Source organism: Panthera pardus, unplaced genomic scaffold (assembly GCF_024362965.1).
Source record: "Panthera pardus isolate Hobbes unplaced genomic scaffold, ASM2436296v1 HiC_scaffold_8, whole genome shotgun sequence".
NCBI lineage: Eukaryota > Metazoa > Chordata > Mammalia > Carnivora > Felidae > Panthera > Panthera pardus.
This window is the reverse complement of record NW_026527013.1, coordinates 7,229,576-7,242,937: the sequence shown is the minus strand read 5'-3', so window position 1 is coordinate 7,242,937 and position 13,362 is coordinate 7,229,576.

Below are 13,362 nucleotides of genomic sequence, written 5' to 3'. Positions count from 1 at the left end.
TGGTTTCAATTTGCATTTCCCTAATGATGAGTGATGTCAAGCACTTTCATGCACCCATTGGTTATTTGTTAGTCTACTTTTAGAAAACGGCTTGCTTGATTCTTCAGCCCATTTATTATTATTATTAGTCCTTGAGTTGTGGGAGTTCTTTATATATTTTGGATATTAACTCTTTATCAGATATATGATTTCCAAATATGTCCTCTCATTTTCCCATTCCATGGTTGCTTTTGCATTTTGTTGTTTCTTTTGCTGTGCAGAAGCTTTTTACTTTGATGTAGTCCCACTTATTCATTTTTGCTTTTGTTGCTTGTGCTTTTGGTGTCCTGTTTAGGAAATTGCTGCCAGACCAATGTGAAGGAGTTTCTTCCCCTATGTTTTCTTCTAGGAGTCTTATGTTTTCAGGTCCTCTGTTTAAATCTTTAACCCATTAAAGTTCGTTTTTGTGAGTAGTGTAAGATAAGGGTCCAATTTTATTCCTCTGCAGGTAGTAATTTAGTTTTCCAAACTTTTTTTTTTTTTTTTTTTTTTTTCTTTGGAGACAGAGTGTGAGTTGGGTAGGGGCAGAGAGAGAGGCAGAGAGAATCCCAAGCAGGCTCTATGCTTTCAGTGCAGATCGCAACACGGGGCTCCATCTTGCAAAACATGAGCTGAAATCAAGAGTGAATCAACTAAGCCACCCAGATGCCCCTTCCCAACACAATTTTTGAAAAGAATATCCTTTCTCCATTGAGTGTTCTTGGTTCTCTTGTTAAATATTAGTTGACTATATATGCAGGGGTTTACTTCTGGGCTGTTGAGTCTGTACTATTGGTTTCTGTGTCTATTTTTATGCCATTACCATACGTGCTTGTGGTTAATATTGGTAGTGCTTGCACTTCTTCCTTGTTTCTAGCTGCATCTATATGTGCAAGCTTTGCCATTCTCTGGGTGGGGTATACCAGAAGCAGGTCCTTTGTGCAGAGCCCTGAACGTCTGGGCAAACTGGTCACTCACCCTACTCTCCCTTTCCTTTTGAGAGGAGCTCTTCTGGCTGATGAATACCTTCTTGGTGCTGAGCAGTGCTAGCTGAGGGATGGAATGATGCAGGCAAAATGAAGCTATTCTTTCTTCCCTTTTGTGTAGTTATTCTTGTGTTAACCTTATTCTCAGGTTATTCCCTTTTGTGTGGTTAGTCACTGTTTGCTGAAGTTTCTTAAGTAGACTCCTGAGCTCTTCCAGAGCTGTTTTTGCTCATGGATGGTTAATTATTGATCTCTCGGGTGGGTGTGGCAGAGGCCAGGGTTGCTTCTTCACCATCTTGGATTAATTGATTTTTCTTTGCATCAGTTAATGATAAACCATTCTCTGAGTTACTCATCCAGAGTCCTATGAACCGGGAGAACCACATGATAGGCTGTGGCAGTTTGTGAGGGACCAATATTTTCACACAATTTATTTTGTCACCCAGAAAAAAACCAACAGGCCATTTATTTAAAAAAAATTTTTTTTACATTTACTTATTTTTGAGAGACAGAGAGAGAGCACAAGTGGGGAAGGGGCAGGGAGAGAAGGAGACACAGAATCTGAAGCAAGCTCCAGTCTCTGAGCAGTCAGCACAGAGCCTGACGCGGGGCTTGAACTCACCAACTTCGAGGTCATGACCTGAGCTGAAGTTGGGCGCTTAACCGACTGAGCCACCCAGGCACCCCTCAACAGGCCATTTATTTAAATGTTAGTATTTGTGAACACAAAGTAATGTAAAGAAAATACATTCGAGGGCAAATGAATTCTTCTCAATGTGCAGAAATCAGAAACTACCGGGGGGGGGGGGGGTTTGTTAAATTTGAGCACAGAACGGCTCAGCTTGGTGTGATGTCAATGGAGGGACCCTGGTGGTAGAAGAGAAACTATATTAGTTTTATGTCCTGAAGCAACATGGTGGGGTCTGCAGAAATACCAAATCAGTGGCCATTTCTACTCACATGTCAGATCTTTTGCAGAGGAATTTTGTTGAGAGTCTTTTGGTGTTATGGGTTGTGGGCTGTGTTGGGAAGCAGAGAGACATCTTCAGAGTCTTGTGGTATTTAAGACCAATGTCCTGAAAAAGGGTGGGACCTGCATGGTGGGTAGATTGTCATATGTTCCCAAAGACCTCCACCTCCTGGATTTATACCAATGTGGAGACTTATCCCCTGAAGTGTGTCCTGGGCCTAGTGACTTGCTTCCAACCAACACAACATGGCAACACTGATGGGATGTCACTTCTGAGACTGGGGTACAAAAAGACTCTGGCTTTCAACTTCCTGTCTGTAGTTTCCTTGTCACCTGCCTGCTTATCCTGATGGAAGCCAGCTGCTATGTTGCTTCCCCATGAAAGACCCATGTGGCAGAGACCTGAAGAATACCTCTGGCCAACAGCCAACGGGGAGTCCATCCTTCCAACAGCTATGTGAGTGCGCTTGGAAACAGGTCTTCTCCCAGTCAAACTTTGAGGGGACTGTAACTCTAGCTGGCACACTCATTGCAGTCTTGTTAGATACTCTTGTTTATTTAAGAGAAGTAGCAAGTTATAAATAAACACATAAAAATTAATAGTACTTAATATGCCAGCATATATCAAAGAAACAGAAAAATTAGAACTTGGGCTGTCATTTAAATAAGGGAACAAAAACCCCTAAAAACGGGAAAAAGGAAGTTCCTCTTAGGAACATAAATTTTAACTTAGAAGATGGAAATAGCCTCTGATTCTTGTTGTAGAAAACCAAATTCTCCCTAATTTACATGACTGACATAATCGATTTGTAGATGTCAAAGTCAAAAAGCCATACATTAAATTGAAAAAAAAAAAAGAGTCTGTATTTTATATTAAGATCCTTGAAATTAGAAGTCAGAAGGAAAGTGTACAGACAGATGAGCTTTCTCCAGAGAGGAAGAAGGGCCTAGACCCTTCTAACTACAGTCACTTTTCTCATTTTATTCTTCTGTTATTAGGAAGTCCTCAGAGAGTGGGATAGCATGGACCAATTTTGCTAATTATGAGCTCTGTGCATTGAGCTCTCAAGGTCATACAGGAGTAAATAATTAGCCAGTGCCTCCAGCCTTTCTGGATGGCAATTCCGTTAGGATTCATACTGTGTCTTCTCCTCCAAGAGTCATCATCTGCAGAAGAAGATTCATGCGTGAGGCTGTCTTCCTGCCAGTCCTGAGCACAAAACCTCAGCCATCATCACTTACCAGGCAGGAGGGGAGGATGGATCCAAACTCCTATGTCATGACCCAGCAGAGGTATAGCACAGACCAGTGAGTGTCCAGGAAGATGGTGGATGGAAGAGGGACTGTTGGGAACTGTTTCCTCCTCAGCAAGACAAGCTGGGGCTGGCCAGATGGGAGGACAGCCATAGGCAAAGTTTCAGCTCAGAGGCCTATGAAGTTGATGTTCTTTTTCCTGTTGGGAATTTCAGAATCTCATTCAGAATTCTGCTCTCCTCCAACACCATTTCTAGCTTCCATATGCCACACTCACATGAGAGCAAGAAATGGATGTCTCCAAATTGTTCCCTAAGTACTCCAAAAGGATCATGACTGTGATGACGGTAATCATGATGGTGATGAGGAGAGTAGCCATTCTACAAAACTTTATTGAGAGTCTCCATGTGCCAGGCTGTGAACTTTGTGCTATACAGCTTTTTATTTTCATGTACATAATCCTTCCCAAAACACAGGTGCACAATTGAGGAAAAGAGCACAGCATTCTTATTTATTTTCACCAAGTCCTGGGGTCAAAAGGGGTGAAGTCAGGTTTGGATCTGAGTATCAAGACTCTATTCACAAGGCACAGGGTGTGGGCAATGTCTTTCCGTACAATTTATTTTCATGTGGCTTGTGAGCCCTTGAAATGTGAGTGGTCCAAATTGACATGTTCTGCCCATACAAGATACCAGATTTTGAAGATGTTCAAAAAAGAATGTAGAATATCTCAATGTTGTTTATTGGTGAAATTATAATATTTTTTGACATAGTTGGTGAAGGAAAATATTAAAACAAACAAACAAACAAACAAACAAACAAACGAAAACCAACCAACATCTCAACCTGCCTTTCCTTTTTCTTTCTAGGTCACTCCAGGCAGACTGTCAGCAGGAAACAACTGAGCCTCATTCATTCCTCAGCACCTACACTGTGGTTAGCATAGTGTATGTGTATGTATATGCCTTATGTATATTATATATACATATAATATATATAATATTGATTACCCTTTGTTAGTTCACAGGAACACATTGTAGTCAATATGGCTTCCATACACTAGAGGCTTTCCTGTCTAAGTTTTCTTTTCTTCCAGGGATGTCCTGTATGACAAATGAATGAGATTCAGTGGTTTCCTCCAAGCACTCTTCCAGAGTGACAAATCAAATTAACCAAACCCTGAGGAAGGGGCCATGGGAACCCCTGGTTTGTAGCCAAATCAGACAGAAATTGGCCAGAACATGACGGACATACTAGTCTCAACTGGCATCTGAAGTGGGGTGGGAGCAGTCTTGTGAGACTGAGCCCTTATCCTCTGGGATCTGACACTCCAGGCAGATAGTGTCAGAACTGAGTTAAACTGTAGGACATTTAGCTCTTGTAGAGAATTGCTTAGTGTGGGGGGAAAGTCTTCTGTGTAAAATAATGGAGAATTGGAGGAGGTGAAAAGGTGCGTGGGTTTTTCCTATACAGTGTCAAAGACTTAATTCAATTTTAGTTTACTACTCATAGGGTCAGAGTGTTCATGCCCATTGTGGGATCTTTGAGGGGAAGGCAATAGTTTTAATGGTGAAGGTGAAGCATACATGTTTGTTCACTGTTCTTATGTTCAAGAACCTCCTCCCCAAGATTCTAGAGGGCACGTTGTTTAAATTTAATGGGATCCCAAGAAATGACTGTAACCTGAACCCCTGTATTGATTGAGAACATGAAGTTTGCCAACTGGTGCATTTCAGCAGATATTAAAGTTAATTCAGAACCCGTGTGAAGAGATGCAAAGCCAATCAGCACCTTTTTATTTTTTGTTCTATAAAGTATTTTAGTACATTTCAGATTTCTTTTTTCTTTTTTTTTTTTTTTTTTTTTTAGTGTCTAAGGCGATTCTTTTTTTTTTTTTTTTTTAATATATGAAATTTACTGTCAAATTGGTTTCCATACAACACCCAGTGCTCATCCCAAAAGGTGCCCTGCTCAATACCCATCACCCACCCTGCCCTCCCTCCCACCCTGCCCTCCCTCCCACCCCCCATCAACCCTCAGTTTGTTCTCAGTTTTTTAACAGTCTCTAATGCTTTGGCTCTCTCCCACTCTAACCTCTTTTTTTTTTTTTTTTTTTTTCCCTTCCCCTCCCCCATGGGTTTCTGTTATGTTTCTCAGGATCCACATAAGAGTGAAACCATATGGTATCTGTCTTTCTCTGTATGGCTTATTTCACTTAGCATCACACTCTCCAGTTCCATCCATGTTGCTACAAAAGGCCATATTTCATTTTTTCTCATTGCCACGTAGTATTCCATTGTGTATATAAACCACAATTTCTTTATCCATTCATCAGTTGATGGACATTTAGGCTCTTTCCATAATTTGGCTATTGTTGAGAGTGCCGCTATAAACATTGGGGTACAGGTGCCCCTATGCATCAGTACTCCTGTATCCCTTGGATAAATTCCTAGCAGTGCTATTGCTGGGTCATAGGGTAGGTCTATTTTTAATTTTCTGAGGAACCTCCACACTGCTTTCCAGAGCGGCTGCACCAATTTGCATTCCCACCAACAGTGCAAGAGGGTTCCTGTTTCTCCACATCCTCTCCAGCATCTATAGTCTCCTGATTTCTTCATTTTGGCCACTCTGACTGGCGTGAGGTGGTATCTGAGTGTGGTTTTGATTTGTATTTCCCTGATAAGGAGCGACGTTGAACATCTTTTCATGTGCCTGTTGGCCATCCGGATGTCTTCTTTAGAGAAGTGTCTATTCATGTTTTCTGCCCATTTCTTCACTGGGTTATTTGTTTTTCAGGTGTGGAGTTTGATGAGCTCTTTATAGATTTTGGATACTAGCCCTTTGTCCGATGTGTCATTTGCAAATATCTTTTCCCATTCCGTTGGTTGCCTTTTAGTTTTGTTGGTTGTTTCCTTTGCTGTGCAGAAGCTTTTTATCTTCATAAGGTCCCAGTAATTCACTTTTGCTTTTAATTCCCTTGCCTTTGGGGATGTGCCGAGTAAGAGATTGCTACGGCTGAGGTCAGAGAGGTCTTTTCCTGCTTTCTCCTCTAAGGTTTTGATGGTTTCCTGTCTCACATTCAGGTCCTTTATCCATTTTGAGTTTATTTTTGTGAATGGTGTGAGAAAGTGGTCTAGTTTCAACCTTCTGCATGTTGCTGTCCAGTTCTCCCAGCACCATTTGTTAAAGAGACTGTCTTTTTTCCATTGGATGTTCTTTCCTGCTTTGTCAAAGATGAGTTGGCCATACGTTTGTGGGTCTAGTTCTGGGGTTTCTATTCTATTCCATTGGTCTATGTGTCTGTTTTTATGCCAATACCATGCTGTCTTGATGATGACAGCTTTGTAGTAGAGGCTAAAGTCTGGGATTGTGATGCCTCCTGCTTTGGTCTTCTTCTTCAAAATTACTTTGGCTATTCGGGGCCTTTTGTGGTTCCATATGAATTTTAGGATTGCTTGTTCTAGTTTCGAGAAGAATGCTGGTGCAATTTTGATTGGGATTGCATTGAATGTGTAGATAGCTTTGGGTAGTATTGACATTTTGACAATATTTATTCTTCCAATCCATGAGCAGGGAATGTCTTTCCATTTCTTTATATCTTCTTCAATTACCTGCATAAGCTTTCTATAGTTTTCAGCATACTGATCTTTTACATCTTTGGTTAGATTTATTCCTAGGTATTTTATGCTTCTTGGTGCAATTGTGAATGGGATCAGTTTCTTCATTTGTCTTTCTGTTGCTTCATTGTTAGTGTATAAGAATGCAACTGATTTCTGCACATTGATTTTGTATCCTGCAACTTTGCTGAATTCATGTATCAGTTCTAGCAGACTTTTGGTGGAGTCTATCGGATTTTCCATGTATAATATCATGTCATCTGCAAAAAGCGAAAGCTTGACTTCATCTTTGCCAATTTTGATGCCTTTGATTTCCTTTTGTTGTCTGATTGCTGATGCTAGAACTTCCAGCACTATATTAAACAGCAGCGGTGACAGTGGGCATCCCTGTCGTGTTCCTGATCTCAGGGAAAAAGCTCTCAGTTTTTCCCCGTTGAGGATGATGTTAGCCGTGGGCTTTTCATAAATGGCCTTTATGATCTTTAAGTTTGTTCCTTCTATCCCGACTTTCTCAAGGGTTTTTATTAAGAAAGGGTGCTGGATTTTGTCAAAGGCCTTTTCTGCATCGATTGACAGGATCATATGGTTCTTCTCTTTTTTTTTGTTAATGTGATGTATCACGTTGATCGATTTGCGAATGTTGAACCAGCCCTGCATCCCAGGAATGAATCCCACTTGATCATGGTGAATAATTCTTTTTATATGCTGTTGAATTCGATTTGCTAGTATCTTATTAAGAATTTTTGCATCCATATTCATCAGGGATATTGGCCTGTAGTTCTCTTTTTTTACTGGGTCTCTGTCTGGTTTAGGAATCAAAGTAATACTGGCTTCATAGAATGAGTCTGGAAGTTTTCCTTCCCTTTCTATTTCTTGGAATAGCTTGAGAAGGATAGGTATTATCTCTGCTTTAAATGTCTGGTAGAACTCCCCTGGGAAGCCATCTGGTCCTGGACTCTTATTTGTTGGGAGATTTTTGATAACCGATTCAATTTCTTCGCTGGTTATGGGTCTGTTCAAGCTTTCTATTTCCTCCTGATTGAGTTTTGGAAGAGTGTGGGTGTTTAGAAATTTGTCCATTTCTTCCAGGTTGTCCAATTTGCTGGCATATAATTTTTCATAGTATTCCCTGATAATTGTTTGTATCTCTGAGGGATTGGTTGTAATCATTCCATTTTCATTCATGATTTTATCTATTTGGGTCATCTCCCTTTTCTTTTTGAGAAGCCTGGCTAGAGGTTTGTCAATTTTGTTTATTTTTTCAAAAAACCAACTCTTGGTTTCGTTGATCTGCTCTACAGTTTTTTTAGATTCTATATTGTTTATTTCTGCTCTGATCTTTATGATTTCTCTTCTTCTGCTGGGTTTAGGCTGCCTTTGCTGTTCTGCTTCTATTTCCTTTAGGTGTGCTGTTAGATTTTGTATTTGGGATTTTTCTTGTTTCTTGAGATAGGCCTGGATTGCAATGTATTTTCCTCTCAGGACTGCCTTCGCTGCGTCCCAAAGCGTTTGGATTGTTGTATTTTCATTTTCGTTTGTTTCCATATATGTTTTAATTTCTTCTCTAATTGCCTGGTTGACCCACTCATTCGTTAGTAGGGTGTTCTTTAACCTCCATGCTTTTGGAGGTTTTCCAGACTTTTTCCTGTGGTTGATTTCAAGCTTCATAGCATTGTGGTCTGAAAGTATGCATGGTATAATTTCAATTCTTGTAAACTTATGAAGGGCTGTTTTGTGACCCAGTATATGATCTATCTTGGAGAATGTTCCATGTGCACTCGAGAAGAAAGTATATTCTGTTGCTTTGGGATGCAGAGTTCTAAATATATCTGTCAAGTCCATCTGATCCAATGTATCATTCAGGGCCCTTGTTTCTCTATTGACTGTGGTCTAGATGATCTATCCATTTCTGTAAGTGGGGTGTTAAAGTCCCCTGCAATGACCACATTCTTATCAATAAGGTTGCTTATGTTTATGAGTAATTGTTTTATATATCTGGGGGCTCGGGTATTTGGCGCATAGACATTTATAATAGTTAGCTCTTCCTGGTGGATAGACCCTGTGATTATTATATAATGCCCTTCTTCATCTCTTGTTACAGCCTTTAATTTAAAGTCTAGTTTGTCTGATATAAGTATGGCTACTCCAGCTTTCTTTTGGCTTCCAGGAGCATGATAAATAGTTCTCCATCCCCTCACTCTCAATCTAAAGGTGTCCTCAGATCTAAAATGAGTCTCTTGTAGACAGCAAATAGATGGGTCTTGTTTTTTTATCCATTCTGATACCCTATGTCTTTTAGTTGGCGCATTTAATCCATTTACATTCAGTGTTATTATAGAAAGATATGGGTTTAGAGTCATTGTGATGTCTGTATGTTTTATGCTTGTAGTGATGTCTCTGGTACTTTGTCTCACAGGATCCCCCTTAGGATCTCTTGTAGGGCTGGTTTCGTGGTGACAAATTCCTTCAGTTTTTGTTTGTTTGGGAAGACCTTTATCTCTCCTTCTATTCTAAATGACAGACTTGCTGGATAAAGGATTCTCGGCTGCATATTTTTTCTGTTTAGCACACTGTAGATATCGTGCCAAGCCTTTCTGGCCTGCCAAGTTTCAAAGGAGAGATCAGTCACGAGTCTTATAGGTCTCCCTTTATATGTGAGGGCACGTTTATCCCTTGCTGCTTTCAGAATTTTCTCTTTATCCTTGTATTTTGCCAGTTTCACTATGATATGTCGTGCAGAAGATCGATTCAAGTTACGTCTGAAGGGAGTTCTCTGTGCCTCTTGGATTTCAATGCCTTTTTCCTTCCCCAGTTCAGGGAAGTTCTCAGCTATAATTTGTTCAAGTACCCCTTCAGCACCCTTCCCTCTCTCTTCCTCCTCTGGGATACCAATTATGCATATATTATTTTTTTTTAGTGTATCACTTAGTTCTCTAATTTTCCCCTCATACTCCTGGATTTTTTTATCTCTCTTTCTTTCAGCTTCCTCTTTCTCCATAACTTTATCTTCTAGTTCACCTATTCTCTCCTCTGCCTCTTCAAGCCGAGCCATCGTGGATTCCATTTTGTTTTGCAATTCGTTTAAAGCATTTTTCAACTCCTCGTGACTGTTCCTTAGTCCCTCGATCTTTGTGGCAAGAGATTCTCTGCTGTCCTGTATACTGTTTTCAAGCCCAGCGATTAATTTTATGACTATTATTCTAAATTCACTTTCTGTTATATTATTTAAATCCTTTTTGATCAGTTCATTAGCTGTTGTTATTTCCTGGAGATTCTTCTGAGGGGAATTCTTCCGTTTGGTCATTTTGGAGAGTCCCTGGCGTGGTGAGGACCTGCAGTGCACTTCCCCTGTGCTGTGGTGTATAACTGGAGTTAGTGGGCAGGGCCGCAGTCCGACCCGATGTCTGCCCCCTGCCCACTGCTGGGGCCACAGTCAGACTGGTGTGTGCCTTCTCTTCCCCTCTCCTAGGGGCGGGATTCACTGTGGGGTGGCGTGTCCCGTCTGGGCTACTTGCACACTGCCAGGCTTGTGTTGCTGGGGATCTGGCGTATTAGCTGGGGTGGGTAGGCAAGGTGCACGGGGGCTGGAGGGGCAGGCTTAGCTCGCTTCTCCTTAGGTGATCCACTTCAGGAGGAGCCCTGTGGCAGCGGGAGGGAGTCAGATCCGCTGCCGGAGGTTTGGCTCTGCAGAAGCACAGAGTTGGGTGTTTGCGCGGAGCGAGCAAGTTCCCTGGCAGGAACTGGTTCCCTTTGGGATTTTGGCTGGGGGAGGGGCGGGGGAGATGGCGCTGGCGCCTTTGTTCCCCGCCAAGCTGAGCTCTGCCGTCCGGGGGCTCAGCAGCTCTCCCTCCCTTTGTCCTCCAGCCTTCCCGCTTTCCGAGCAGAGCTGTTAACTTATGACCTCCCAGACGCTAAGTCGCGCTTGCTGTCGGAACACAGTCCGTCCGGCCCCTCCGCTTTTGCCAGCCAGACTCGGGGGCTCTGCTTGGCCGGCGAGCCGCCCCTCCGCCCCGGCTCCCTCCCGCCAGTCCGTGGAGCGCGCACCGCCTCGCCGCCCTTCCTACCCTCTTCCGTGGGCCTCTAGTCTGCGCTTGACTCCGGAGACTCCCTTCTGCTAATCCTCTGGCGGTTTTCTGGGTTCTTTAGGCAGGTGTAGGTGGAATCTAAGTGATCGGCAGGACGCGCTGTGAGCCCCGCGTCCTCCTACGCCGCAATCTTCCGGACTTCTCTACATTTCAGATTTCTAATTGGATCAAGTTGTATACCTGTTCTATTTTTTGTCTCCTTCCCCATATGCAAGTTTCTTTCTTTCTCTTCTTTTTTTTCTTTATTTTTAAACACTGTATATATTTCAAAGGAGGTCCTCTCCATCCTGCTCATATTTGTAAATTTCTTTCTCCAGAGAGCCTCAAGCCAGGATCATGATGAGGGGCCTCTTCCATGATGATGATTGTTTTATAGGGTTTATATACCCCATGCCTAAGGCATGTCTACACTAACCTCTTTACTGTGCTACAGGGATGCTATGGATGTTTCTCCCTATAACCCTGAGGGTCTGGATCTTTGTTGTGACAAAGGCATGGGCAACAGGAACAGCAGAGGTATTGAAAGGTCCCAGCCTGTTTTTAGGTGTGCAGACCTCATATGACACACGATGACTGCTTTTCTTCTCCTTCTCCTTCCTTCCTCTCCCCTCTCCCCTTCTTCCTTTATTTCCCTCCCTCTGTCTCTCTTTCCCTCTCTATCTCTCCAATGACACTTCCATGTGCAACCACCCAATGGACCTAGATCTTGCACAGGGTGTACTCTTTCCCTTGAGCACCCATAGAGGCCAATGCTGGTTTGAAACACACAACAGTCAGGGTAAGAGCCTTTCCTCAACCCTAATGTCAGTCACAACTTCATTCTAAGACATGGATAGGTCTGCGCCAAGACACAAGACCCAGGGCCACATTAAGAAAAGACCCAATCCTGGGGCACCTGGGTGATTCAGTCGGTTGAGCATCCATCTGACATAGGCTCAGGTCATGATTTTGTGCTTGGTGAGTTCGAGCCCCACATCAGGTTCACTGCTGTCAGCCTGTCAGCACAGAGCATGCTTCAGATCCTCTGTCCCCCTCTCTCTACCCCTCCCCCACTTGTGCTAGCTCCCCTCACAAAGATAAATGTTAAAAGAAAAAGACCCCATCCCATACTCTTGTGTCTAACAACCAAGTGATTATTGACACTTGTAAATGAGGTCATTTGGATCTATAAGAAAGGATTGGAAGGGCTCAAGAAATGCATGACAGTGCAGCACAGTCCAGAGTGCATGCTTGCCGTGAGGCAGCAGAGCCAGTGAGCAAGCCAGACCAAGAGAAGAAAGACCTCGTCTGGTGGTGGTCACTGCCTCATGCCCTAGTCACTGCATCAATAGGACACTGCAGAAATAGGATTGACTCCTATTCAAAATTTGGCTTGGATGTTGAGGCTGATAATGCCACACATACAAGAGGTTATAAAACATTTTATTCTTCATAAAGATCTCCCTTTAGGGAAAGCATAGCAGGCTATCTAAACTGGTCTGAAATGGCACAAGATGATTTATATATATATATATATATATATATATATATATATATATATACACACACACACACACACACACACAATGGAGTATTACTGGGCAATCAAAAAGAATGAAATCTTGCATTTGCAACTACGTGGATGGAACTGGAGGGTATTATGCTAAGTGAAATTAGTCAGTGAGAGAAAGACAAAAATCATATGACTTTACTCATATGAGGACTTTAAGAGACAAAACAGATGGACATAAGGGAAAGGAGACAAAAATCTAAAAACAGGAGGAGGACAAAACAGAAGAGACTCATAAATATGGAGAACAAACTGAGGGTTACTGGAGGGGTTGTGGGAGGGGGGATGGGTCAGGGGCACTAAGGAATCTACTCCTGAAATCACTGTTGCACTATATGCTAACTAATTTGGATGTAAATTTAAAAAAAATGAAATGGCACAAAAGTTCAAGGAAAGTGATTGGCTTGGATTTTGTATTGTGGCTATGGTGTGAGTTCAGAGAGAGAGAGAGAGAGATTTCCTGCATATGTTCTTGTGAGGTTTGAATGTTTCACTGTCTCTAAAGGAGGGAGTACCCAGGCTGCCTGGCTTGCTTTTTTTGTTGTTTGTTTTTTGAGATAAATTGACATATAACATATTAGGGTCAAGTATACAACATAATGATTCAAAATTTATACATATTACAAAAGGATCACTACGGTCTAGTTAGCTTCCATCAAATACATAGTTCCAATTTTTTTTGAGAGAGAGAGAGAGAAAGAGAGAGCAGGCAGGCAAGGGAGGGGCAGAGGGAGAGAAAGGATCTTAAGCAGGCTCTATACTCAATCCAGAGCTGGATGCAGAGCTTGATCCCATGACTCTGGGATCATGACCTGAGCCGAAATTAAGGGTCGGGTGCTCAGCCGACTGTGCCACTCAGGTGCCCTGCAAATTTTTTTTTCTT